Below are 25,631 nucleotides of genomic sequence, written 5' to 3' on the forward strand. Positions count from 1 at the left end.
TAGCAGGGGGATCTGTTGAGATCTGTGCTAGAGCGGGGAGAGAAACCATAAGAGAGAGCGGTCCGGGCTGGTGGAGTCCCTGGTGGTGCCTAGTGACAGGCAGTAACCACGCGCAGGTAGGAACCTGACAGGGAGAGCCAGGGAAGGACGCCTCACAGGAACCAGTAACCAATTTCAGCATTCTATCTGGATGGACAACTGCAAGAGAGTACTCTATTTACCCATTCACCTTCAGAATCAAAGAGTAATTATTTTAAAGAACAGAACAAAACACAATTGCACGTGTATTCTTTCTTTATTTTCAGGATTCCCTAAGCCAGTCTCACAACAGAATACAGCTGTGGTTGTACTGGATGCAGCATGCCCAAGAGATCTCACAGGCAATGAGCTGTGGCCAAAGCAGGATCAGAGCCATATAGATCCTGAGTGTTTACCACAAAGCCATTTTTCCTTTCATGAATGAAACACAGTGACTCACTTCACATCTCTCTTCTCATAAACCCTATGACTTGGATGGCAAGCTAAGGCTGGTAATTCACCCAGCCTGTACTGACATGATTCTGAGTAAGAGGCAGCAATCCTCCTTTTTCAAAAGAGTAGGGTCAGCATTTTGAGCTTTCTTCCATACTTTTAATATTTCAACTTGACATTGGGAGCTTGATTCTCCCCACCACCACTGCCCATGTGGTGTCTCTTGTCATTAGCTAATTTTTAAACTAAGGGGAAAAACATTCTTGAGACTTGATCAAATCCTCTGTGTACTGTTCAGCCATTGGCTGACACTTAAGCAAGATTGTTTTCTCAGTAAAGGAGTGGGAAGATAAGGATGCATACATCCATGAAAAGCCTATACAAGTCACCACCCACCATTTTGGATAGGAGAAAAAGAACAGCATGCAATGCTACAGCATAAAGCCACAAGTCATTCCTATAATGGAAATGAAAATATCAGAAGCACATTTGCCACATCTGCAGGCAAATCAGGCACCCACATACTCAAAATTCCATTTGTGCCCCTAGGTGCTTTTTGCCTACCAATGCAACAGAGTTGTCTGTGCTTAAGTTAGGCCACCAGTCTATAAAAAGTGGACCTTGAGTGTGAACAGAGGCAGCTCATTCTGCTCCATTTGTTCTAAACAGCAACATCTTATGCATGTTTACTTGGAAGTAAGTCCTACTATCTTCAAGGAAGCTTACTCCTAGGTAAGTGTGCACAGAATTGCATAGAAAGTTAAGTTGAGTGATGTCTATGTAACTCATATTTATTTATTTGCCTTACTACAGAGAAGACTCTAAGCAACTTACAAAAGATTAAGATCCAAAAAAGCATAACATAAAAGTAAAACAGTATATTCTAATAAAACCATATCAATAACCAATAAAGAATCCCACCAAAAGAACAAAAACTTCAGCAGCAAAAACATTCCCATCAGCCAACTTACCATACTTTGTCAAATGCCTGGGAGAAGAGATATGTTGTAGCCTGAGGCCAGAAAGATGTTGATGATGATGCCAGGTGATCCTCACTGGGGGAAGCATTCCACAGATGGGGAGCCACAACTGAAAAGGCCCTCACCCTTGTTGCCAACCTCTGAACATCTCTTCAGAGGGGGCAAGAAAGACTTCAGATGAAGGCCAAAGGGTCCAGGTAGCTTCATATCAGGAGAGGAACTCTGAAAAATTTAGGGTCCTGAACTGTACAAGTGTTTATAGGGTTTGTGTGTGTGTGTGTTTTAAAATTAAATTTTATTTTTGAAAATACAACAGAGGAAAACAGAAGAAAGAAACATTGTCAGCTGACATTAACAATGAAAATATTCCATCAATCCTAACAAATGTATAAATTAATATAGGCAATCTATATGTCCAAACAAGATTGATGGTTAAGCTAGATGTTCAAACACAGGACGGACAGTGAGAATTTCAGACCACTGAGAAGTAAATGTTGGGTGTTTATCTTTCCAACCCTGCAGCATTAGCCTCTTTGCAATCATAACGGCTCGCAGGGTCCAAAAGATTTTATAGGTTAAAACCAGCATTTTGAATTGGGCTTGGAATGGTACAGGCAGCTGGTGTAGTAGTGGCAGGATCAATGTTACATGATCAGGCTCCACTCACCTTGAGCTTGACAGCAGTGAAGCAGCCTCATTCTGCACTAGTTTCTGAACCATCTTCAAAGGCAACCCCATAAAAAGATTAGACAAGAGGATAAATAATAATAATAATAATAATAATTTAATTAGACAAGAGGATTAGACCAATGCATGGAGCATAAGGCTATCAGTGGCTGGCCAATGTGGATGGTACTTTGTCTAGTATCAGTGGTACGATTCCTCTGAATACCAGTTGTGGAGGAGCACAAGTGGGGAGAGTGCTGTTGCACACATGTCTTGCATGTGGGCTTTCTATAGGTATCTGGTTGGCCACGTGGGAACAGGAAAGGACTTTTGGTCTGATTCAGCAGAACTCTTCAGATAGTCTTAATATGCAGAAATGTTCAGTGTTATATGAATAACAAAAGGGAGTCCTCTACATTCCTGACTAGAAATCACCTCTCTTTCAATGTCTAGCCAGGTTTTATTTGTACCCCCTTGAATTAAGAGAAGGATATTCTCAAACTGGGCAGCATTGTGATATAAGTGAAAATTAGGAATACCCAGCCTGCCCTTTTTAACATTCCTATATAAGTTTTTTTTGTTAATCTTGCCTCGGTGAATAAAGTTATTAAGGATTTGTTGCCATTGAAAAAGATTTTCCTTAGGAATTAAAGTTGGAATGAACTGAAACAAACAATTTAATTTAGGTAAAGTGGCCATTTTCATTACGGCTACATGTCCTAGCCAAGACAGCGAAAAGTGTTTCCATTCTTTCAGCTTGTGAATACTAATTTTAATAAGAGGAGCAAAATTTAATTGTACTAATTTAGTAAAATTTAGGGGGTTTATCACTCTCAGGTATTTTAGTCCTACTGGGAGGAAGGGTGGGATATAAATTTAATAAATAAATAAAGATTTGGAGCGGATTTTTAGTTTAGATAGGTCCTGAATTTCTTTAATTTGGTCCAGGGCATGTGCAAACCTAAACATTCTGATTTTTGAAAATTGATTTTGAGCCCCACAACAACACCATATTTTTGAATTTCATGTAATAAGATCAAGATTACTTCTTTTGGATTGGATAACATTAAAGCTATATCATCTGCAAAAATTTTGATGAGATGGGTCTGTCCATTGTAATTCCTTTGATGTGGGGGTTAGTCCTTATGACATTGCCCAAAGATTCAAAGACAAAAGCAAATAAAATAGGCAAAAGAGGACAACCCTGTTTAGTATCTTTACTAATATTAAAGTTTTTTTTATTCTATGCCATTTATTCTGATACTAGAAAATTGGGCTGAAATTAATAAAATGAAATTCAATAAAGACAAATGCAGGATTCTGCATTTAGGCCACAAAAACAAAATGCACGGGTACAGGATGGGAAATACCCGGCTTAGCAGTAGTGCGTGTGAGAAGGACCTTGGAATTGTAGTGGATCGCAAGTTGAACATGACCCAGCAGTGTGATGCTGCGGCAAAAAAGGCAAACGCGGTTTTGGGATGCATAAACAGAGCTATAGTTTCCAGGTCGAGGGAAGTAATAGTCCCACTATATTCGGCATTGGTCAGGCCTCATCTGGAATACTGCGTTCAGTTCTGGGCGCCTCATTTTAAGAAAGATATAGACAAGTTAGAGCGGGTTCAGAAGAGGGCGACGAGGATGATAGCCAGTATGGAGAACAAGTCTTATGAGGAAAGGTTGAAAGAACTTGGCATGTTCAGTCTGGTGAAGAGAAGGCTGAGGGGTGACATGATTGCACTCTTTAAGTACCTGAAGGGCTGTCACATAGAGGAGGGTACAGATTTGTTCTCTGCTGCCCCAAAGGGCAGGACTAGGTCTAATGGTTTTAAGTTGCAGGAGCGTAGATTCAGATTGGACATTAGAAGGAACTTCTTGACAGTAAGGGCAGTTCGGCAATGGAACCGACTGCCTAGGGAGGTGGTGGGATCCCCTTTGCTGGATGTCTTCAAGCAGAGGCTGGACAGCTATCTGCGGGAGATGCTCTAGCTGTGGATTTCCTGCTGTGAGCAGGGGGTTGGACTCGATGGCCTACAAGGCCCCTTCCAACTCTATGATTCTATTCTATTTCTTCTATTCTATTCTAGCACTGCCCATATACAATGATTTTATTACTTTTAGAAATGGAAGCCCAAAATGCATAACTTCTAACACTTTAAATAGAAATTTCCATTCTAGTTTGTCAAAGGCTTTGGTACCATCAAGGGACACCAAGGCCATTTGACTTTGATGTCCATTTGTGTAATATACAGTGCTTATGATCCTGTGTACCAGGTTGGAAAAAAATAAAATTTTATAAAGCCAAATTGTTCCACATGTATATAATGGGAAGTTACGTTTGCTAGATGAGCAGCAAGAATGTTAGAGAACAGTTTTGTGTCTATGTTAATAAGTGAAAATAGGATGATATCATTCAACATGTTCTCCATTCTTGCCTGGTTTGGGTATGACTATTAGGCATGAGGATTTCCAGGAATCTGGAACCTGGCTAAAAAGCTTTTTCAGTAAAGGCAGTAACAAACTTTCTAGTTTTTATAGAAGGCTCCAATGTAACCATCAATGCCTACTGCTTTATTAGGTTTAAGGTTGGTGATTGCTTTTAGAATTTCTGTAGAGGAAATTCTCTTTTTAGATATTCATTATGACCTACACTTAACACCATGTTTTTAATATAATCATCTATAGATTGGCCTTCAGAGTCATTAGAAGTATATAGATTGAAATTAAAAGTATGACATTTTCCCAGTATATTTTCAGTCTTAATTTTTTCATTGTTATCAGATTTTAAAGATATAATTTTGTTTTTCAGTTTCTTCTTTCTTAATTTGTTCGGATTCTTGTCGCCAAATTCATAAAATTATTGATTAATATATTGCAAAACAGTTGAATTTTTTGTTACATCTAAGGCATTAATTTTGACTTTTTTCCCTGTCAATTTTGTGTATATATCACGTCAGGCTTAATTTTGTGCTGATGTTCAAGTTATCTTAAAGATTTAAGTAAATCCAACTGTTGAGATTCCCTATCCTTATGAAACCTAGACTGTTCACTGATCATTGTTCCCCTGATTACCACCTTAAGGTTTTCCAAGCTTATTGCAGGGGTTTGGCTCTCATTTTCATTATTTTGCAAAAATTCAGTAATGTTATGAACAATTGTTTCATAAGCCAGGGTATTTTGGAGCAAGCTCATATGCAGTTTCCAAGTAAAATGGCATTGTAGATTTAGAATTTAAGTTAATCAGAACAGGAGCATGATCTGAGACAGTTATGGAATCAACCATTGCCAATTTAAGAGCTGAAATAAGATCATCAGTGAGCAAGACATAACTGATTCCTGAGTGGGTGTAGTATCTATTTGAATAGAATGTAAAATCTTGTTTCAGGGGGTGGAGGAATCTCCAATAGTCGATTAGCCCGTATTTAGCAAGCAGACAAGAAAGCTCTGAGCCAGAATTTGCCAATGTATTTTAACATAAGTTTCCTATCTAGATGTATATTGAGTCAAATTTGTCTCCCCCTAAAATTAGTTTACCTTCTTGAAAGATTACCAAGTTTTCAAAAACCTCAGTCAGAAAAACTATTTGAAATGAATGAAGGGCATATACAGGCCCCAAAGTATATTTTTAATCATTAATGGTGCCATTAACAAAAAGATATTGCCTACGCTGATCAGACAGAACATCTTCATATACAAAACCCTCTTTATGTGCAAACCACAGCGCAACTCCCCTGGCTTTAGAAAAGCCTGGGGAAGAGTACCAATTTCCTGCTCTAGGCAGCAGTATGCTTCATTTGCAGCCTTTTTGTGTGTGGTTCTCTTGTAGGCAAATTACATCTATATTACTTTTAGACAGGAATTACACAACCCTTTTCTGCTTCATAACCATCCCCAACCCATTAACGTTCCAAGACAAAATATGTAAATCAGTCATTAAAAGTAATTAGACAAAATAGCAGTGTAATCTAACCTTGAACCAATGCAGGAAGTAAAATTTGTTCTCTTAACGGTAACAAACCCCCATTTCCCATCCCTCCCTCCTACCCCAACACACCAAATAATATCAATGCAACCGCATAACTTAAGCCACCAGGAAACCTCTCCAAAGAGAGATTCAGAGAGAAGCTGACCACTGTCACCCACATGAGCATTAAGATGGAGAAGGTGTGCTAGTTGAACTTAATGCCCCCTCCCCCAGGGCAATACAGATTAAAATGGACAAATGGCAGCATTCCTTAGTAGCATGAATACATTATAATCAATGTCACTATCATTAATAAGGAAAAAGGGTGACAAAGAAGATTGATATTGCATTTATGCTTATTGCTGTCTTCTGCTTGTAACTTAAAAGTAGAATTATAGATCTGCAGATCAGACTTTTCAAGTATAGAAAGTCAGAAAGACACTGAGTCCATTGACTTGGTTGAGCACAACAGCGTCTGGCTCTCTTGGTGCCTTTTCTCTTCACTTGCCAGTCATGGCCATCTTCTTCATTTCAGCTGTCAGAGTTAGTGTCCGTGTTGCCCCCTTCCTTCAGCTTCAGACCCAAGAGGCTTGCCAGGTCTAACTTCTAACCACACGAGTAGCACCAACAGCTCTTAGAATGAGCTTAAATGGAAATCCCCGTTTATATTGCTGGCCTGCTTTACAGAATATGCCAGTGAAGGATTTAAATTCCCTTCTTTTCAATGTCTCTTGACTTGTCCTGGAAAACACATGCTGGGAAGCCCTTCCATTCTAGAGAGTCTGTGGTTCTTTTTTGAGCAATTGTTTTCATTGTTGCATATCTGGTAAATTTCACTATAATATCTGGAGATCTGCCTCCTGCTTTGGCTTCAGCTAAAGAGAAGGATGGGCTCTTTCAATGTCGGGTTCTGTCAGTTTCAAGTCAGGAAAACAATCATATAACCATTGGATCAGTTCATCTGCTTCAAGGGCCCCCTCACCCTAAGATTCTGTCCGTGGGAGTGATTCTCAAGGTCTGCAATATGTTGTTTCAAGGATTGTCATTCAGCAGACAGGTCTTTCATGGCTGCGTTACGCTTTAAACTAAGTTCCTTTGTGTCTGAGACAATTTGAGGAGTTTCTTTAATTTAGGTAGTTAATTCTTTAATTTATCTAAGTGCTAAGATATCTTGGCTGAAGTGTTTTTGTCCAATCTTCAGACTTAAGTTTTGCAATTTATTCTGGAAGATTTAAATTTTGCAAGAATGTCTGTCATTAACTCAGTATCCACCTTACAGACTTTTGGGGCTTTTGGTGACATGGCAGAGTCACTGTCATCACTGCTGGATCATTTTCTTTGCTCAGAGGCTGTAAAAGATCATTTTCATTGCACAATGATTACAGCGATCATTGGAAATCTGATGTGTCTCAATAAAAAGTTGTTCAAAAATCAGAAAGCATATAATTTCAAAGTTTAGTCCTCAGGAATGAGAGAGAAAGAGCTTAAGGCACCATCACTGTAGAATGACATCTCCTCCCCCAGTCCTGAAAATTCTTGATATGTTGAATTGATGTAGATAGGCTCTCTTACCCACAGGTGAGTATGTTAGACTCAAACCCTAAATGACTTGCTCAAAGCCATATAGTGAATCTATGACAGAACTAGCAACTGTTTCTTTAAAAAATAAAAACCCTAAAGGGTTTTCTCAAATAGTTACTTTTGGTGGGAAAAATGTACCACCATTATGTAGCTGTTGTTAAAGATCCAAACATTTTCCTCAAAACAGGATTTTGTCACTGTAGCCAGCATTGCCATAAGTAGCAGCTGAGGTAACAAACTGCAGAAGACTGCAGAAGAGGATATATTCGATTGAATGCTCTTCCATAACAAACATACAAATAAATTTTCTTGTACACAGAAAATTAGATGTGAGAGAGGGTTCTTGCCTAGTCGTAACAATGACACTTTAGTTTTCTACATCCAGGGAATAAATACAAGCACTCCATCCCATCTACTCTCCCATCTGCAGTCTGAAGTGATACAACCCTTAAACATGTTTGCCACCTCCTTTGTTTTTTTGTGAGAAATAGCCTAGGTCTCAGTTGCTGCAGTGGATCCAAAGATCTTCTTCTGATACAGAGAAGCCACATTTGTTCACTATTCAAAACACAAAGTGGTACAAGTGGAAAAAATGCACCCCTCCCAAAGTAGTGTCTTCATTTTTAATCATGCATGCTGCTATGATTGTGGCAGAACAAGTGTAATGGGTGCCTATTAAATGGCATGCCTAGTGATGAGTGACACAACTACTCTCCATGCGGGCATGCCATTTCTCATCTATTTTTATATGCTGAGTTTTTAAATGCTTAATTTGCTCTATTTTTAAGAGCCTATTAATTAATTAATTCATTCATTCCTTTGCATACTGCATTTCTACACAACAGCAGTGGTGCCATTAGGTAATTTTAGATTCTGGATGTCATGGTCATACAGTGCCTCCCCTTCACTCCAAAATGTGGGAAGCCAGACCAGCTGCATTTGGAAGCCTTCCTAATCATTCTGCTGAGTGGTCCCTGGGCTTCTGTCCCAAAGTTCTCAAAGCAATTAGCTTTTCATATGGGTAAAACAATGAAAACATCATAAAATAACATAAAGTAATAACTTAGGAACAGCTGCAGTTTAGGAGTCTCACCTCAAAAGGCTTGGAAGGATTTTGAACAAGAGGTTTGTTAAAAGGAGTTAAGTGAAGGAGAAAAGCGGGCTTCCCAGGGAGGACATCGCACAGGTCCAGGGCCATCCTGCTCCTCATATATGTCAATCTGGAATATTTTTTAAAAAAATGATATCTGGAACACAACTTCATGGGCTGATATTAAATTGGGGTGTGGGAAGGGCTCTCTGAGATATTGAGAACCCAGACTGTTTAGGGCTTCAAAGGTCAAAAAAAAAAATTCCAGCTCCTTAAATTGGGTTGGCGACAATCAAACTGGAAGCTAATGCAGTTATTTTAAATATGATCATTCACTTGTCAACAGTTAGGCAGCTGCATTTGACACCAGGTGAAGTTTCCACCTCCATTATTACAATACTCAAACTAGAGGCTGAGTGCTCCCTTCTCATTGCATTGGAGGAAGGAAATTCTGTTTACATCCTGTGTGCTAGAATGCTGGGCAGAGTCTTAGCAACTTTAATTACCTGCTTTTGATAGCAAGAAAGTAAAGGTGACAAAACTCTCCAGGAAGGCAATCCCTTTTTCATCCTGTGGGGATTAGATTTGCCAAGAGAAGGATTTGCAGAAAAATTGCGCAAGGGGGTTACTTACTATAAATTGCTCTATATGGGTTTCCTTTTGAAAAGTGTTGGAAAACCCTGAGGTTTGAAATTAAGCTGCCAGAATCTTGGAGTTGCCAGGACAATAAAACTCTTGTATTATTTCAACCTCATTAGTTACCCATTAGTTTCTATATCCATTGCAAATAGTGGGTTCTTACTTATAAAGCCCTAAGTAGCTGGGGACCATTTAAGGACTGGCTCCTGCCTACCCATACTCTCAGAGGTTTTGACAGGTGGGTACATAAGACAGAGGTTTTTTTTTTTTTGGTCACGACACCTCAGCATTGGAGTGCTCTCCTTAGGGAGCCCTACCTGGCTCCATCCCTATCTGCCAGGAGGAAATCAAACACATCAATAAAACTGCAAAAAGATGACTGATAAATTAGGATGCAAAATATTTATAGAACACAAGACTGCAAATTACACCAACATAAACATCTTTGAAAGACATAACAAACAAAAAATAAAAACACACTACAGCCACTCTTGGGCAAATTAACAAGGATGATTTCCTATATAACAAACAACCATTCATGTACAACAAACGATTAGATGCATCTTGACTATGTTTGGTTTTCTTCAATAAAATCTGTATAATCTCAATTCTCATCTAGCACAAGAACTAGCTTTCATGAGCGTTATTTATTTATTTAATAAATGTTTCCCATAAAACATCTGAACTTGTCTCTCACTTTGTCTCTCAAGTCCAATACAGGCCGTGATAAAGATCTCCACTTAAAAGCCTTGATTGAAAAGAAAGGTCTATCTGCTTGTGTAGTACACAATTTTGCAGTATCATTCTGAATTTACTAGTCATGTTTTCCCATCACTGGTGGTAAAAACATGGCTTTTCTGGAAAACTTTAGGGTTAATGTAAATTACCTGTAGAGCTGATGTTGTTTTCTGTGCGGGGCTTTTCTTTTTCTTATAGTTGTTTTTGTTATTGTATTTGAATGATTTTTTAAAATTGGTCAGCCAACTTGGATATGTTTTATGGGATACAAATGTTTAATGCCGATCCAAAAATGTGTTTGGGGCGAGCCAGTTTCTTATTTGCACAGCACCCACTTCTCCTTGCTGTGACTGTCTCTTGACCTTCACTCTAAGCACTGATAAGCATCACCTTTGTTGGCAGACTCACACTACTAGCCCAGCCCTCTTTTTTTGAGCAGGTTGCAAAAGCATCCTTGCTTCACCCTCTTTGTTCAGCAGGACTGCAATTTGATGTGCATGTGCCATGGCAAACTTCCACATGAACATCTCAGCATGTGAGCCTCTTTCAAGTTCTCTTATAGGAATCCTGTGAAGAAGAATCCCATCCTTCTTTTGGCTAACTACCTCTCTGCTGTTCTGACATATAGTACTGATGCTGCAACTTCAAAGGATAATGTCCTTCCTACACTCATTTATTTTTAACATTAGCTGGTGGACCACTTAAATCCATGTTCCTTGGATTTTGCACTAAATAGATCCTAAACTTTAAAACTCATTTTTAGCAATGTCAACTTCCCCAGAACTTGCCTTGGTGTTTATCTTCACCTTATGCAAATACTCTGTGGTTGTCCTCTGAGATACAAATACTTTATTGTTATGAACCTAAACATGTATGGATTTTTACAAAAAAATTAAAGATGTAAAATAAAAATAAATGGAACTACTTAATTTACACGTAGAGAGTTCCTCAAATTCCATTGCTGTACTATAAAGGCACTATGGGAGTAATTTAGGCTGCACACCTATGCTCATTTGCTTGGGAGTAAGTAACAGTGAGCTGGCTGGGACTTACTTCTGGGCAAACATGTATGTATTGGAATATTGATCTATTTTCCCATTGCTTGAATATCTTCTTTGGTCTCTCCCAAAGTTGCATAGCCAGAGCGGGAGAGTGGGTGAGTAATTACTAGTATCTTTAGATTCCTGTGGCTAACTACAGTTTCCTGTATGGAAATCTTGCATTTTATAATTAATTTTTGCTCAGGAATGTCCTCTGATTAATTGGTTATCATCTAATCTAATGTAATCACCCATGCTTAAGATCCTTATGGGCAACAGGCTGCATGTGTGCAAATATAATAATCTCTTAGCAAGAGGTTTCCAGCCCAGCAGCTTTACAAGTTACATCAAGGACATGCATGGCTTTAACATTTGTTTGGGATGCATAGCCAATACCATCCCAAAGGTTCAGAGAATGGAATCATGGTCCTGATCCAGATATAGTCACATGCACCAGTGCTTTTGCAGCCCAACAGTGTTGTTGATGTGCATTCCCATTGCAATGTAGATAAGTATGCCTAACACAAACAGGGTTGCATGGGCTGCTTTATGTTCAAACGTACATTGTAATGCACATTCAAGTGGTACATAGCAAGGGAAGGGCTGTGGCTACATGGTAGAGCATCTGCTTTTCATGCAGAAGGTCCCAGGTCCAATTCCTGGCATCTCCACGTAGGCTTGGGAGAGACCCAGGTCTGAAACCCTGGAGAGCTGTTGCTAGTCAGTGTAGACAATACTGAGCTGGAGGGACCAATGGTCCTATGTTCCAATTCAGGAAAGGAATCCACACATGGAAGCTGCTTCTGCATGTGTCTCTTGCTTGCTGGAGTCTGACATGTGTGTTCAAATGATATATTTACTTCATTATACAGCCACAAGAGTGGCTGTATACTATAGCCAGCATGGGTTTTTCACATTCTGCAATGTTAAATTGAAAATAACCCCCATGCCATTCTGATGCTTCCCATAAGCTCATTTCAACAAAACCTTACAAAACTTATAGTCCTGAACTCAGAAATGCTTGCTTAACAACCCTCTCAATTTTCATGGTGATACACAAAACAGACAGAGAGAATAGAGAGATCAAAGTCTCAGAGGCACATTACCAAATTCTTCCAAGCTACACAGGAAGTGGATTGGACTGTGAAAGATCAGACTGTGAAACATCTCAGAGAGGAGTTTAGGTCTCCTGCTCCCCTGGTGCATTCACTATAGGTGCCGAATTTCCCTGCTTTTTAAAGTTTGATAGAAATAACTGTGGTCTATAGGTACATTCTTAAACCGCAAGGTTTTTTGCCTATTTATTTATTTAACTTGTACACCGCCCCATAGCCGAAGATCTCTGGGCGGTTTACAATAACTAAAAACAAATACAATTTAAAATACATCTTTTAAAAAACAATTTAAAACACAATTTAAAATTTAAAACAATATAGAACACATGCTAAAACGCCTGGGAGAAGAGGAAAGTCTTGACCTGGCGCTGAAAAGATAACAGTGTTGGCATCAGGCGCACCTCATCAAAAAAATCATTCCATAATTTGGGGGCCACCACTGAGAAGGCCCTCTCCCTTGTTGCCATTCTCCGAGCTTCCCTCAGAGTAGGCACCCGGAGGAGGGCCTTTGATCTTGAACGTAGTGTACGTGTGGGTTCGTATCGGTGTTACAAAAGGGCAAGATGATTGTCACATCGGGAGAGGCGTTCCATCAGGTATTGTGGTCCCAAGCCGTGTAAGGCTTTATAGGTCAATACCAGCACCTTGAATCGAGCTCGGAAACATTAAGGCAGCCAGTGCAAGCGGGCCAGAATCGGTTTTACGTGTTCGGACCGTCTGGTCCCTGTTACCAATCTGGCTGCTGCATTTTGCACAAGCTGCAGTTTCCGAAGCGTCTTCAAAGGCAGCCCCATGTAGAGTGCATTGCAGTAATCTAATTTAGAGGTTACCAGAGCATGGACAACTGAAGCCAGGTTATCCCTGTCCAGATAGGGACATAGGGAATCTATTAGTGAATAGATTCATAAAGTTGGAAGGGATCTTATAGGCCATCTAGTCTAACCCTCTGGTTGATGCAGGAAATCCAGAGCTAAAGCATCCTCAACAGATGGCTGACCTAGCCTCTGCTTGAAGACCTTGGTGGAGGAGAACCTACTATACCCCTAGGTAATTGGTTGCATTGTCAAACTGCTGTTACCATTAAGGAATTTCTCAAAATCTTCAGCTAAAATTTAACTTCTTTACTTCGGCTGGTTAGATTGAGACCTACCATCTGGGACAGCAGAGAGAACAAGTCTTTTGCCTTCCTTGTGAGACCCTTTAAGGGTATTGGAAGAGTGCTACTATGTCATCCTCTTCTCCAGGCTAAAAATATCCAGTACCTTCAACCTTCCCTTGTAGGACTTATTTTCTATGTTCCTTGTGATCTTTGTTGCCCATTTCTGAACCGGGTCAAAGTTGTCTATTAAACTACATCACCCAGACCTGTATGCAGTACTCCAGACAAGGTTTGACTGGTGCAGAACAAAGTGAAACTATTACTGCTTGTGACTTGGAAGCTATGATTCTGTGAACCGGGCCTACAACTGCATTAGCCTTGCAATCAGCTGCAATCCCAAGATACTTTTCACAGGCCAAGTATTCCCCATCCTATGCATTTTTAAAAATTCCCTAAATGCATAACTTTGTATTTGTCTCTGCTGAATATCACTTTATTAGCCTCGGTCCATTCTGTTATTTTTCTCCTTTTTTAAAAATGCATTGATATCCCACCTTTCTTCCATCAGGAGACTGAAGGTGGAGTTCATGGAGTTCCAAGTGGTCTCCCATCCAGGCATTAACCACCCCTAGACCTGTTTAGCTTCAGGTAGCTGCATTATGTGCCTTCAGACCGTACTCTGAAGTTAAAATGAAGGGGGGGAGGAACCCTACAAATTTAAATCCCCTTCCCATACCAGCAGAATTCAGGCTACCAAAAGCCAATCTAACTGCTTGTATTAAAAGATCTCCCAACATTACTGGAAGGCATTCCAACTCAGCATGCGTTGTAGCCTCTCAGCTAAGCTGTAGTCCAGGTGTTGGAAACCTCCGGGTTGCCCAAAATGCCATTTTCTCCAAGCCACACCTATCTCCAAGCCACACCTATCTGTCAGTCAGCTAACATCATTTGGTGATGTCATCTGATGGGTAGGGGCAGGGTTCAGTCTTGCTTGGTGTGCTGTGCCAGCACATTCTCTCCAGTGAAGCAGACCGCTTCAGAGAGCAGGCTTGAAATCTTTGTTCATTGGGTGGTGAGCGGAGAGTTCAAAACTGCTGCATGCTGCTTCAACGGTGTGTTTCTTGTAGGGAACACACTAGTAAAGCAGATCCTTCCCTACCACCACACAAGCCAACTTTGACAGGTGGGTGGGACCACCCACCTATCAACCACCTGATATCATCATAATATCAGATGATTGACAGGTGTGTGATCCTGCTCACTTGTCAAAGTTGGCCCACAGGATGGAGAGGGGGAGGAAAAGATCTGGCCCATTGGGCCAGAAAGTTTCCCCACTCTTGCTGTAGTCACTGAGAATACCTTCCTATTGTCCTATGGTGGTACAAAGCTGGTAAACTTGGAAAATTCTCTGTCTACCAGCTGCAACTCAGTATCCATTCAGGTTGCTATAAAATGCAGTGCATCCAAGTACTACAGGCAAAACCAGTCTGTGAAATCATTGGCTTTGGGTTGAAGAGAAATCCTATCTGGCCCTTCAAAGCCATTGACATCAGTAAAGCTATACACTCTGTGCATGATCAATCTTGACATTTCCTTTTGGCTTTTCAGCATCAAACTGGGAGTCTGGGAAGCATGCCTTGGAGACAAAAATAGGTACCTTGTATTTTTTGCAGGTTCCCTGAGCCAACATTGTACATTAGCATCTGCAGACTGTAGAGCTGTCACTCTTACTAGCAGATTGCTATCTCTCAGCCTAATTTCTAATGTGGTCTGTGGAAGAATCAGAAGACCACTGGAGTCTGAGCACTACCACCATGCATGCTATTGTGTGTGTGTGTGTGTGTGTGTGTGTGGTGAAATCAGAAGTGCATGAAATGCACATCATACTCCTTTACAACCTCAAGATTCATGTGCTCTTATAATAATAACTGAGAAGACCTAGCCTTCTAATATTCATTCACACCCAATACCTGTGTAATATGCTTATGCTTATCTTATATCACTTAACTAGATCCATGCCACAAGATTACCTGTAAGTCCCTAAAGACCAGCTGCAGTCTGGGTGCAGCTTCATATTTATGCCACGTGCTGGGTGTTTGAGGCAAGCCTTGGCATAGGGAGTGGCACTGACAAGCCATCTCCACTCCCAGTCCAGCACGCAAGACAAGCCTTTGCTTGTGCCTGTGCATGTGCCAAGGAACAATGGCTTCCTAGGATGTCTCCTGAGCAGGAACTCTTTCATGTAACCCTTTCTGTGTGATGCAGACAGACAGCAAAAAATAGCAGGGAGAAAACTGCGAAAGACTTACATTATACCTACGCTTTTATCACAAAGTCTGGTTTTATAACTCTCCATGAGGGTATGGTGCTCTTTGATGTATTTGAGCATATTATGGCCAAGTTATTCAGCTTGCTTTGTAAAGCAAGCCAGGGCATGCCACACACCTCATGTGCACTGATGTCTTGCACAGTGTCTTTGCCCTTTACTTCCACCTCTCTATATCACCTGTCCTTTGTATGTTCCTTGAGGAACTGATTTTTTTTTCCTGCAATGGGGAACAATGCTAACCGCAAGGCAGGTGCTTCCACAAGCTATCTGCATAATAAAGAAGGGCCTTTGATACTTGCTTTCTAGACTCTTTTTGACTAGGATAGGTCCCTAAACTCATTTGTCCCAATCTAGCAAGGGACATCTACATACAATGCAACCTTCCATGTATGCACAGACTGGGTGTGAAAGCAGAAACACATCAATAATCCATTTACATTGCCATGCACTCCTTCCTTTGAATGAGATTTCAGTGTGCACCACCATTATATTCCCTTGTACATAGAGCTGGTGTGATGTGGTGATTAGAAGTTCAAACTAGAACTGGGGAGACTAGGGTTCAATTACCCACTCAGTAACAAAGTTTGCTAGGTGACCTTGGACCTGTCTCTATCTCTCAGCCTAAGCTACCTCACAGGGTTGTTGTGTGAGGCTTAAATGGAAGAAGAAAGAATCATCTGTGCCACCTGGAGTTCCTGGGCGGAAAGGCGGGCAAGATATAAATGGAGTAAGTATATAAAAATAATTGTTGGGTGAACATGTACCTATGTATACACCCTCATACTACTAGTCATGTGCAACTCCTGCTTGTGTGTGGACTGAAGACATGGTGTGAAAGTAGCTCCGATTGAAAACAATGTGATTTATGTCCAAAAGCTGTAAAGACAGGCATATAATTGGGTTAGTTAAGCATTATAAAGAAAGAGGTGATGTTAACAACAGAGGAGAAGGTAGGAACTCTTCATGACTGTCAAGCTGGATCATGCATCTATCTATCTATCTATCTATCTATCTATCTATCTATCTATCTATCTATCTATCTATCTATCTATCTATCTATCTATCTATCTATCTATCTATCTATCTATCTATCTATCTATCTATCTATCTATCTAAAACTTTAAAGCTTCAAAGCAGGTATCTCTGAACCAAATATTTGGATTTGAGATATTTGTGATAATCCTGCACAAGGAAGCTTTTAGAGTCTAGAAGGGGAACTTGGTCGCTCCCACAACTGATCCCTGCCGAAAGCAGGCTTGAAGTCATCACCCATGAGTTCAGAAGGAGTAACTTCAAGCCTGCTGAGGTGGCCCTGCCCACCTGTCAAATTGGGCCCCAAAGGGGTAGGGGTGATAAGGAACTAGCCAACCATCAAGATCAGGTTCCACATGCTTATTCTAGATAGCTGCTTCTCCAGTGCTCATAGCACTAAACAAGAAATGCAGGGCATTCCCCCCCCCAAAAAAGTAGCTATAGGAAAGGTTACATCTAGTATATGGGGGTCTGGTGCTGCCAGTGCTTGTCTTGTGTAATGCCTTTGGTTCACCTATGCTGATCCTGCTCATTTCTTTGGCCTAGTGTCAGCAGTGTGCCAATTGGCACAGTCTCCATGTGGATTAGAGATCTAAGGCAGACTGATTCAGGAACACGTGACACTTGCAAACCCTTTCTATCCAAAAGCACTGCAAGGGTAAAGGCAGAAGAAAACAAACATCATCAAATTGACTTGATTTGACAAATATGGTGATATTTTGGTATTGAGCAGTGTAATGATGCTCAACATTCTAACATTAGCTTCAGCTTAAACCTGGTCAGACTGATGCTCTGGAAACAACAGCTAGCACCATGACCTTTCTTCCTTCCTTCTCCTAGCAAATTTGGTACTTTTACCTATACTGATTGAGAGATAGAGAGGTATGCATAACCATGTGTGCTTGCCAGTGTGAGTGAATATGTTTTTATTTGTGCCTTGATAGGTAAATGGAGGCAGAGGAGAATGTGTCTTTAGGACAGGTGTGGCTTTATGTATATATGTGCACATGCCAGAGGTAGGAGGTGGGGCTAACTCAGTTATAGGCAGAACCCAAATATTAGCTTCCCTACATGCAAGTTGGAGGGTGTGATAATAACAATGACTTCATAATGGAAGTCAGGTGTCCAAGGCCCAAAACAACCTAATATCAGCCCTCAGAAGTGGACACATTTGGTAGAATGTGCCCTGCTCCACTTATTCCTATATGAAAAGCATATTATTTTATGAATGAAATGTTACAGTAATCATAGGGCTTGAAACATGTGACAATTGCACATGCATATCCTTTGCTCCATGTGTATATGGTGGGTTGTTATGGGTTGTATTCAACTAAATCCTATTCAGAGGAGGCCCGCTGAAATTAATGAAACTAAGTTAATCATGTCTATTAACTTCAATGGGTCTTCTGTGAGTAGAACAAGTATTAAACACCACCCAGTGATTTGTTGCAAGGGCAAGGGTAACTAAAAGCCCAGATGTGCAATTGTCTGTAATCAATTCTGTGCAGGGCTTATTCAATGTTAATTCCTACATGGAAGGGCCTTCCATGTAGGAATCTTATAATTCTGGCATTAAATACTATTGATGGAGTTTGGTCATACTGTCCCAGGATGGGTTACAACAATTTCAAAATACAATATTAAAATCAATTAAAACAAAATGCAGTGGTGGCCGTGACAGCTTCTTAGATTTTCACATGTGGGCCCAGGCCTAAAAATGTTGGGGAGATGGGTGATGTAGTGGGTTTCTCTATGCAGTCTCCTATCCTTGCAGAGGCTAAACCAAGATCTACCTTCCCATCCACTGAGCATCTCTTCTGATATCTTCCTGCTTGAGTGGGTACTAGGTAGACATCAGAGGAGATGTCAGCAGATCAGTAGATCTCTACCCACTGTCCTGTCCTTGGGGGTCAAGAGGCTGCAGAGAGATCCTTCCCTGCAGGGCTGCATTATGACTTTCATGGGCCCTAGGCACTTTTGCCTTTGTGGGCCCCTCCCACCATAATAATATCAATATTAAAAATTATGTTTGATATAACTTTAAATACTTCAATTTTTTTTCTGTTTTAGGCAAAATTTAATAGATTTTTGTGGGCCCTAAAAAATTCTTTTTTTCTGATGTGAGAAAAAAATTAAAAGATTTTCTTCAACCCTAAAAGTTCATTTTTCTTCTGATTTTAAAAGAAATTAAAACATTTTTGTGCCCCCCTAAAAGTATAGTGGGACCTAGGCACTGTGCCTACTGTGCCTAATGGATAAGTTGGCCCTGCTCCCCTGCTCCATATCGTGATGGGTCAGTAGACATGCTGATTTATGATATGTCACATTGTTTTAAGTTACTTTCTCTTAGACAGATATCATTTTTAAACCAATTTTACATTGGCCAGAAATAGTTTAAACCATTTTTAAGGTTATTATGCTGGTTTTCCTTATTACTGATAATTACATCGCTGACAGACTCTACTGTTTTATGTAGTGTTTTTTGTTTTGGATGTTTTATGGTATTTTGTTTCATTTGTATTTTAATGATGTTTTCTGTTTTAGATATTAGAAGCTGCTTTGCAAGGGATTGGCCCTAAAAGGCAGCCTAGAAATCATTTAAATAAATCTTTTGTCCATTTCATATATACCAGCTTCTGCCAAGCTGGTGCCTTCCAGATGTTTTGGAATGCAACCCCCTGCACTGGCTGGGGCTGATGGGAGATGTAGTCTAAAATATTTGGAGTTACCAGATTGGGAATATACACACACAGTGAGTATTTCTGAAATTGCTTTATGTTCACTAACAGTTTGAGTCAAATCATTAACTATTTTTTCTTGACTTTGGCAAGTAGGGTTCCATAAACTGTTATTTTGTAGGGGATCAGCACTAAGGGCTTGATTGATGACCTATCATAAACTAGAGGGTTAATCTGCATATTTCAAAACTATATTTGTTAATCTAATGAACACATGAATACAGTGAGTGCTAAGACGTAGATGATAAATGTATTGTTATTCTATGACATCCTTCTTTTGGAAATGTTAATCCTGAATTTAAAAAAACAAACTAAATAGCAAATTGTGAAATATGCTATGGCCTTGATCCAGCTAATGCTGCTTGTGATGGCATGCAGCTCAATCCTATGTATGTTTGCTCAAAGGAGTAAACATTCCTAGATGCAAAGGAATTGGACTTAATGTTAGCCACAACGATCTTGCTGCAGTGGTTTCAGCTGGATATGCAGCTCAATACAACGGGTGTTTACTCAGAGGTGAATCCTATTGTAGGTAATGAGGGTTATTCCTAAGTAAGTGAGCTTTAGGCTGTGAGCACACTAGTCACTTACAGTAAATGTTTCTCCATTGGCCATACATGGGGGGGGGAATTGGGGTGATCTGCCAATCAGATGTGAAATCTGTGTGAAGCTGAGGACAGAAGTACACTTACTGTTTTGCCAGTTCCAGTGCGCCTCCATCTCTTTTCTGAAAATGGGGGCACATGATGCTAGTCAAACCCCACCCCTTTTTACTGCAAAACCTGGTGGGATCAACTCAAATGTTTTTTTTAAATTCAGCTTCAAACAGATTCCGCAACTGATCAGCAGATCAACCTGTTGCCCCTCCAGGTGTAGCCAATGGAAACACTTTGCTATAGGCAACTAGTGTGCTCACAGCCTTAATTAAAGAAAGAAAAAATGCACTCAAGCTGATACCACCAGGTTTTACAGTAAAAAGAGGCTGGGTTTAACTAGTGTTGTGTGCCCGCATTTTCAGAAAAGAAAGGTGGAGATGCACTGGAACCGGCAGAACAGTAACTGTGTCTCTACCCTTAGTCACAACTAGTTTTAGCTGGGTTGGGGCCTTTCATCTTCTGATCACTTTTTTCTGAACCTTCTATATATAGATCAGTTAGTGTAAAATTTATTTGCCTTTATGGATAAGGGACAGGCAGCCCTCCTGCACGTACAAAGCAGTGTTCAGAGATGTGACAGACATCAACATGAACTTTTCAACATCAGTGTTTTTTGCCAAACTTCTACCATTCATTTGTAGATTGTACAAAATTCATATTCAAGGTCACATATAAAATGATTACAATTCCCAGGATAGCCTTCCCCAACCTGTGTCCTTCAGATGGTTTGGAGTACAACTCCCATCAGGCCCAGCCAGCATGGCTTGATGAGAGTTGTAGTCCAAAACATCTCGAGGGCACCTGAAGGCTGCCGGTGTAGGACTTACACTCTGCAGATGAGCCATATTTTCTGGGTAAAACTGGCTCTTCTAATTGGGTTTGTCATTTTATTTATTTATTATTTTATTTATACCCCGTCTTTCCTTCCAGCAGGAGCCCAAGGTGGCATGTGATTTTAAAGCCTGGTTTTACCAACCTGTTCTCCCACTTTCTCTTTCACATGGATGTTAACACAAACAGTGAAAAGTAAGGGAGATCTGAAAATAATTTAAGCCGTGTGTATGTGTATTTGTGTGTGTATAGTTCAAATTTGACCTCACTCAGGACGGCTTTGGGCAAATCACCATCTCACATCTCACTGTCTCACTCCATTTATGAAGCAATACATTTTTTGTATTGCCTTCATGCTGAGCGAGTAGCCTCCTTTTACTTGAAATGGAGAATGCCCAGTAGTGACTATGGGACCCTCTAGACAGGTGTTTGATTGCAGGTGCATTCTGCAACATGTTCTTGAGACAATAATATTGCATTAGTGGTGGATTTATTCTGCTTTATTAGTTGTTCTGCAGTGCTTCCCAATGCTACCATATTACTGCTGTCTGGAAGGGCTATAGCACAACAAAAGCAGACACCGGGACAGTGGTAGTATTATGAGCCTCAGGAGGAAGTTACGGGATATGCACTGACTGGAAATGAAGCAGTGCAAATACCCCAAAACATTTGAAAGCAGGATTGTGTATGACCGCCTCAATAGCATCATGAGCACAAATCATCATGAACGTACAATAAAAAGGGCATCTGGAGGAGCCCTTAATTATATTTCAGTTAGTGCAGTTGAATGGAAAAGCAGCTCTTTTAATAGGAAATAAGCTTTTTGAAATTCTTAAAAATAATTTATATAACATACTAAAATGTGCAGCAGTTTTCCACTGGCAAGCAAAAAAAAAAGGACTTGGCAGTGAAAAATTGCTGCATATTTCCACATATTAAGTATTTTTAAATATTAAATTAAGCAAACCCTTTTGGACGACAGCCTGTCTCCTCCACTCCTTATCTTATTATAACCTCTTAAAAAGCCTAATTCAGCTTCTCAGTATCTCAGCTCATCTTTTGCTTTGTTAAAGGAAATAAAGTGAAGTAAAATAAAAAATGAGTAACCATATGAAAGAAAGGAATGACTTGTGATGCAAAGGCATTTAATTGCTTTCTTTGCTATTAAGAAAACCTACGTAGGTGGATGTGGGCTGATTGCCAAATACAAGTGATACAGTCCAACTGACAATTCAGAAAAAAAGGCAAGTTGGCTGTTAGGGAAATAAACAGCTATCTGAGCTTCAGCTATTGGCTGAAGTTACTATTCATACCCACAGGATTGGCCCCTTTAACTCTGGAAGATCCCTTCCAGTCTCAATGGAAGCGGACACTGTCCAACAAATTAGAATCTCTTGGCTTCTTGCTGCCAGCGATAGGGGCCCTAGGGTATATGAGGGCCAAAACAACAATCAATCAACGCCTTAGAGACATTGAACTCCAGAACAACCAGTGCTTGGCTGCTGATGACTCCTTAAGCCACATTAATATGAAACCCTTTGTCCCCGCCTCCTATATTTCGAATCTATCTACCCCGAAATTTAGGAGAGCATTTACCCTGGCACGATTCAATGTTCTTCCTTCAGCACTATTGGAGGGCAGATATAAGGGTGTCCCACATTCTGAACGAACCTGCCCCTGTGGTGCTGAGGAGGTAGTTGGTGTGTCATGTATTGCTCTGTTGCCCTTTCTATTCTAACCTTCGCCACAAGTTTATTTTCCCAATTTTAGCTAATCTCTATCCTAGTTGTGAGGCTGAGTTTCTGTGACGTTTATTGGCGGATCGGGATCCTCGGATTACTGCAAAGGTTGCCTCATTCTGTGTAGCCGCTATGGTTTGCAGAAAGGAATTATGCACTGCGAACCAGCCCGACTCCCTTCCACACTGATTCTTTTATGACATTCCTGGACTACTTTTTAATCAGCCCTTGCTGTTATTTTGCATTTTATTGCTATTCCGATATCCAGCTGATTGTATTGTATTTGTATTGCTGATCCTCGATCGTAATAAAGACATACTACAGCTATCTGAGCAGGAACTGTCAAATGTGTTGCATATTTACCTTTGTATCCTAAGTGTGTATCAGTAAAGGAAATCATCAACACCTGGTAACATGGGTGGGAAACCAATGGCCCTCCAGATGTTGTGGACTCCATTTCCCATCAGCCCTAGCCAGCATAGTCAATGATCCAAGATGATGGGAGTTGTAGTCCAACAACATCTGGAGGGCCATTGGTTTCCCATCCCGGTGATAATAGCAGAACACTGAGGGTCAAACCAGACGTGATGCTAAATGCATTGTTAATAATTATATCAACGTGTTTTTAAAAATGTAATATTAGGTACCAGTAGGATCCGCACACACATACTAATGTTAATAGTGGTATGGGGTGGGAGAGATTTTAACAGGGATCATGGCTGAGAAGGAAAGGGTTAAACCTTCCCTGCCCACATTGTAGTACCAATGAAAATCACCCCTGTGCCTTGATTTTTTTTAGCACGCACACACACACACAATTAAAACAAAACCCCTCAAGTAGTTGCTAATGATACATTTAGTGTCAGGTATGGTTTTGTCCTGAGATTTCAGTTCTGTTGGGTTTGACTTACTTGGTGATTCATAATAATATGTATTTACATAGCATTATTAGCATGCAGATTGCTTTACAGAGTTTAATAAATAACAGCAACAAAAAACAGAGAAGCCCCTGACCTCAATGTGCTGACAATCTCAAACTGCAATAGGGAAGTCAACAGAGGGAGGGGAGGATGCAGGGTGCCTCCCAGTGGGTTTTTATTGTGGATCTGGTGCTGCTCATATACTCAAGTCATGTGCAGGGTCCACACAACACTGTCCTCATCAAAATGTCATCTCATACTGTTTTCCCTCTTAAGAACATAAGAAGGGCTCTGCTGGATCAGCCCATCTGGTTCAGCATCCTATTCTCACAGTGGGCAACCAGATGCCCAGGGAAGCCTGAAAGCAGGACCTGAGCCCAACAGCACTCTCCCCTCTGAGATTTCTAGCAGCTAATACTTTGAAGCATACAGCCTCTGACAGTGGAGGCAGAACATAGCCATTCCGGTTAACAGTCATTGATAGCCGTATCTTCCATGAATTTGTTTAATTCTCTTTTAAAGCCATCCATGTTGGCAGCCAACACTGCCTCTTGTGGTAGCAAATTCCATAGTTGTGCTGTGTGAAGAAGTGCTTTCTTTTGTCTGTCCTGGATCTTCCCTTATTTAGAATTTGCTGTTTCTCTAGAAACCAACGTTTATATTACTTGGGCAGAAATAAACAGAGGGGGTTTTTTCCCCCATTTTTGACGGGCCTTGTTAAGAGCACGGTTAGATTCAACTTAACGTTCACAAGTAAACTCCCTCACAGACAGATAATCTATCAGAACACTCTACCTCAAGATCATGCCACCTTCCCTGGTTGCTATCCAAAACCTCCTCCCCTCCACTGGCTAGTTAACTTATTGATGATAGAATTAACTCTTAAGATACACACAGAATTATCTCTGCTGTTGCAACAGTGGGCAGGTGGCAGTGCTGCTTTTAAATGAAAGCCAAACTCAACTCCCATCTGTGGTGACAACCCACCATTTTAATTTACCCAAAATGGAATGCCCTGTCGCATAGACTTATGAAACTAAAGAGCCATGTAGGGGCCTGGTGAGGAGGTTGTAAGTGATTGCCATGGCAGCAGCAGCAGAAGACAAAAATGCAGCCACATTTGGGGTGTGGGTGGTATGCGTGTGTTGGGGTGGGGGTAACACCATGCCAAGTGCCCCTTGAAATCTGGCTCACGCCTTGAAAAAAGGTCTAGAGATGGCACTACATTCATATTTTTACTCAAACCATTCAGGGTTGGGGATAAGGCAGTCATGACATTTTTTTAAAAAAAATGCTGTGAAGTCAAAGCATTCCTGTGGCATGGCGGGTCAATCCTGGTACACCAGTAGTTGTTGGCCTTTTAAATCATCATAACTGGTATTGTCTGGCTGGCACATTTATTTTCTCCCAACTGGATGCAGAGCAGTGTACATCAAACAAAAGTACCACAGTCGTTGCTTAGCATGCTTGGGTCAAATGTGGAGAGAGGGGCTTAGACTTGGTAAAGGTAATGAGGATGACGTATGGAAGGTTTAGCTGACAGTAGCATTAATTTCCTTAAAAATACTTCTATATTTCTGATCCAAAATTAAAACCACTCAAGGTAGTTAACAAAATGATTTTTTAAAAACACACGCGTGCACACACACACACACACACACACACACACTAATAAACCTTATTAATAACTGGCAGAAAATAAAAACTGTACAATCAAAACAAAAACATCAGGGAATCAGCAAAAATGAACTATCAGGCAAAAGCTTGCTGAAATAAAACCTAAGGCAGCCTTTGCCAACTAAATTTTGGACTACCAAGGGCCAGTACCAAAAGGCAGCCAGGTTGGGCCCTGGCTGAGGGCCCCTCCTTATGGTGTGGGGGTAGTGCTCCCCTTCCACGATCCTTGGCAGGCATGTGTGCACATGCAGTGTAGCAGGCATGTGTGCCATCAATGAAGATGGCGGTGGGGGTATCAGCCCCTTACAGAAGCCTCCGCTGCCATC

The sequence above is a fragment of the Rhineura floridana genome, chromosome 5 (genome assembly GCF_030035675.1).
Source record: "Rhineura floridana isolate rRhiFlo1 chromosome 5, rRhiFlo1.hap2, whole genome shotgun sequence".
In the NCBI taxonomy this organism is placed as follows: Eukaryota; Metazoa; Chordata; class Lepidosauria; order Squamata; family Rhineuridae; genus Rhineura; species Rhineura floridana.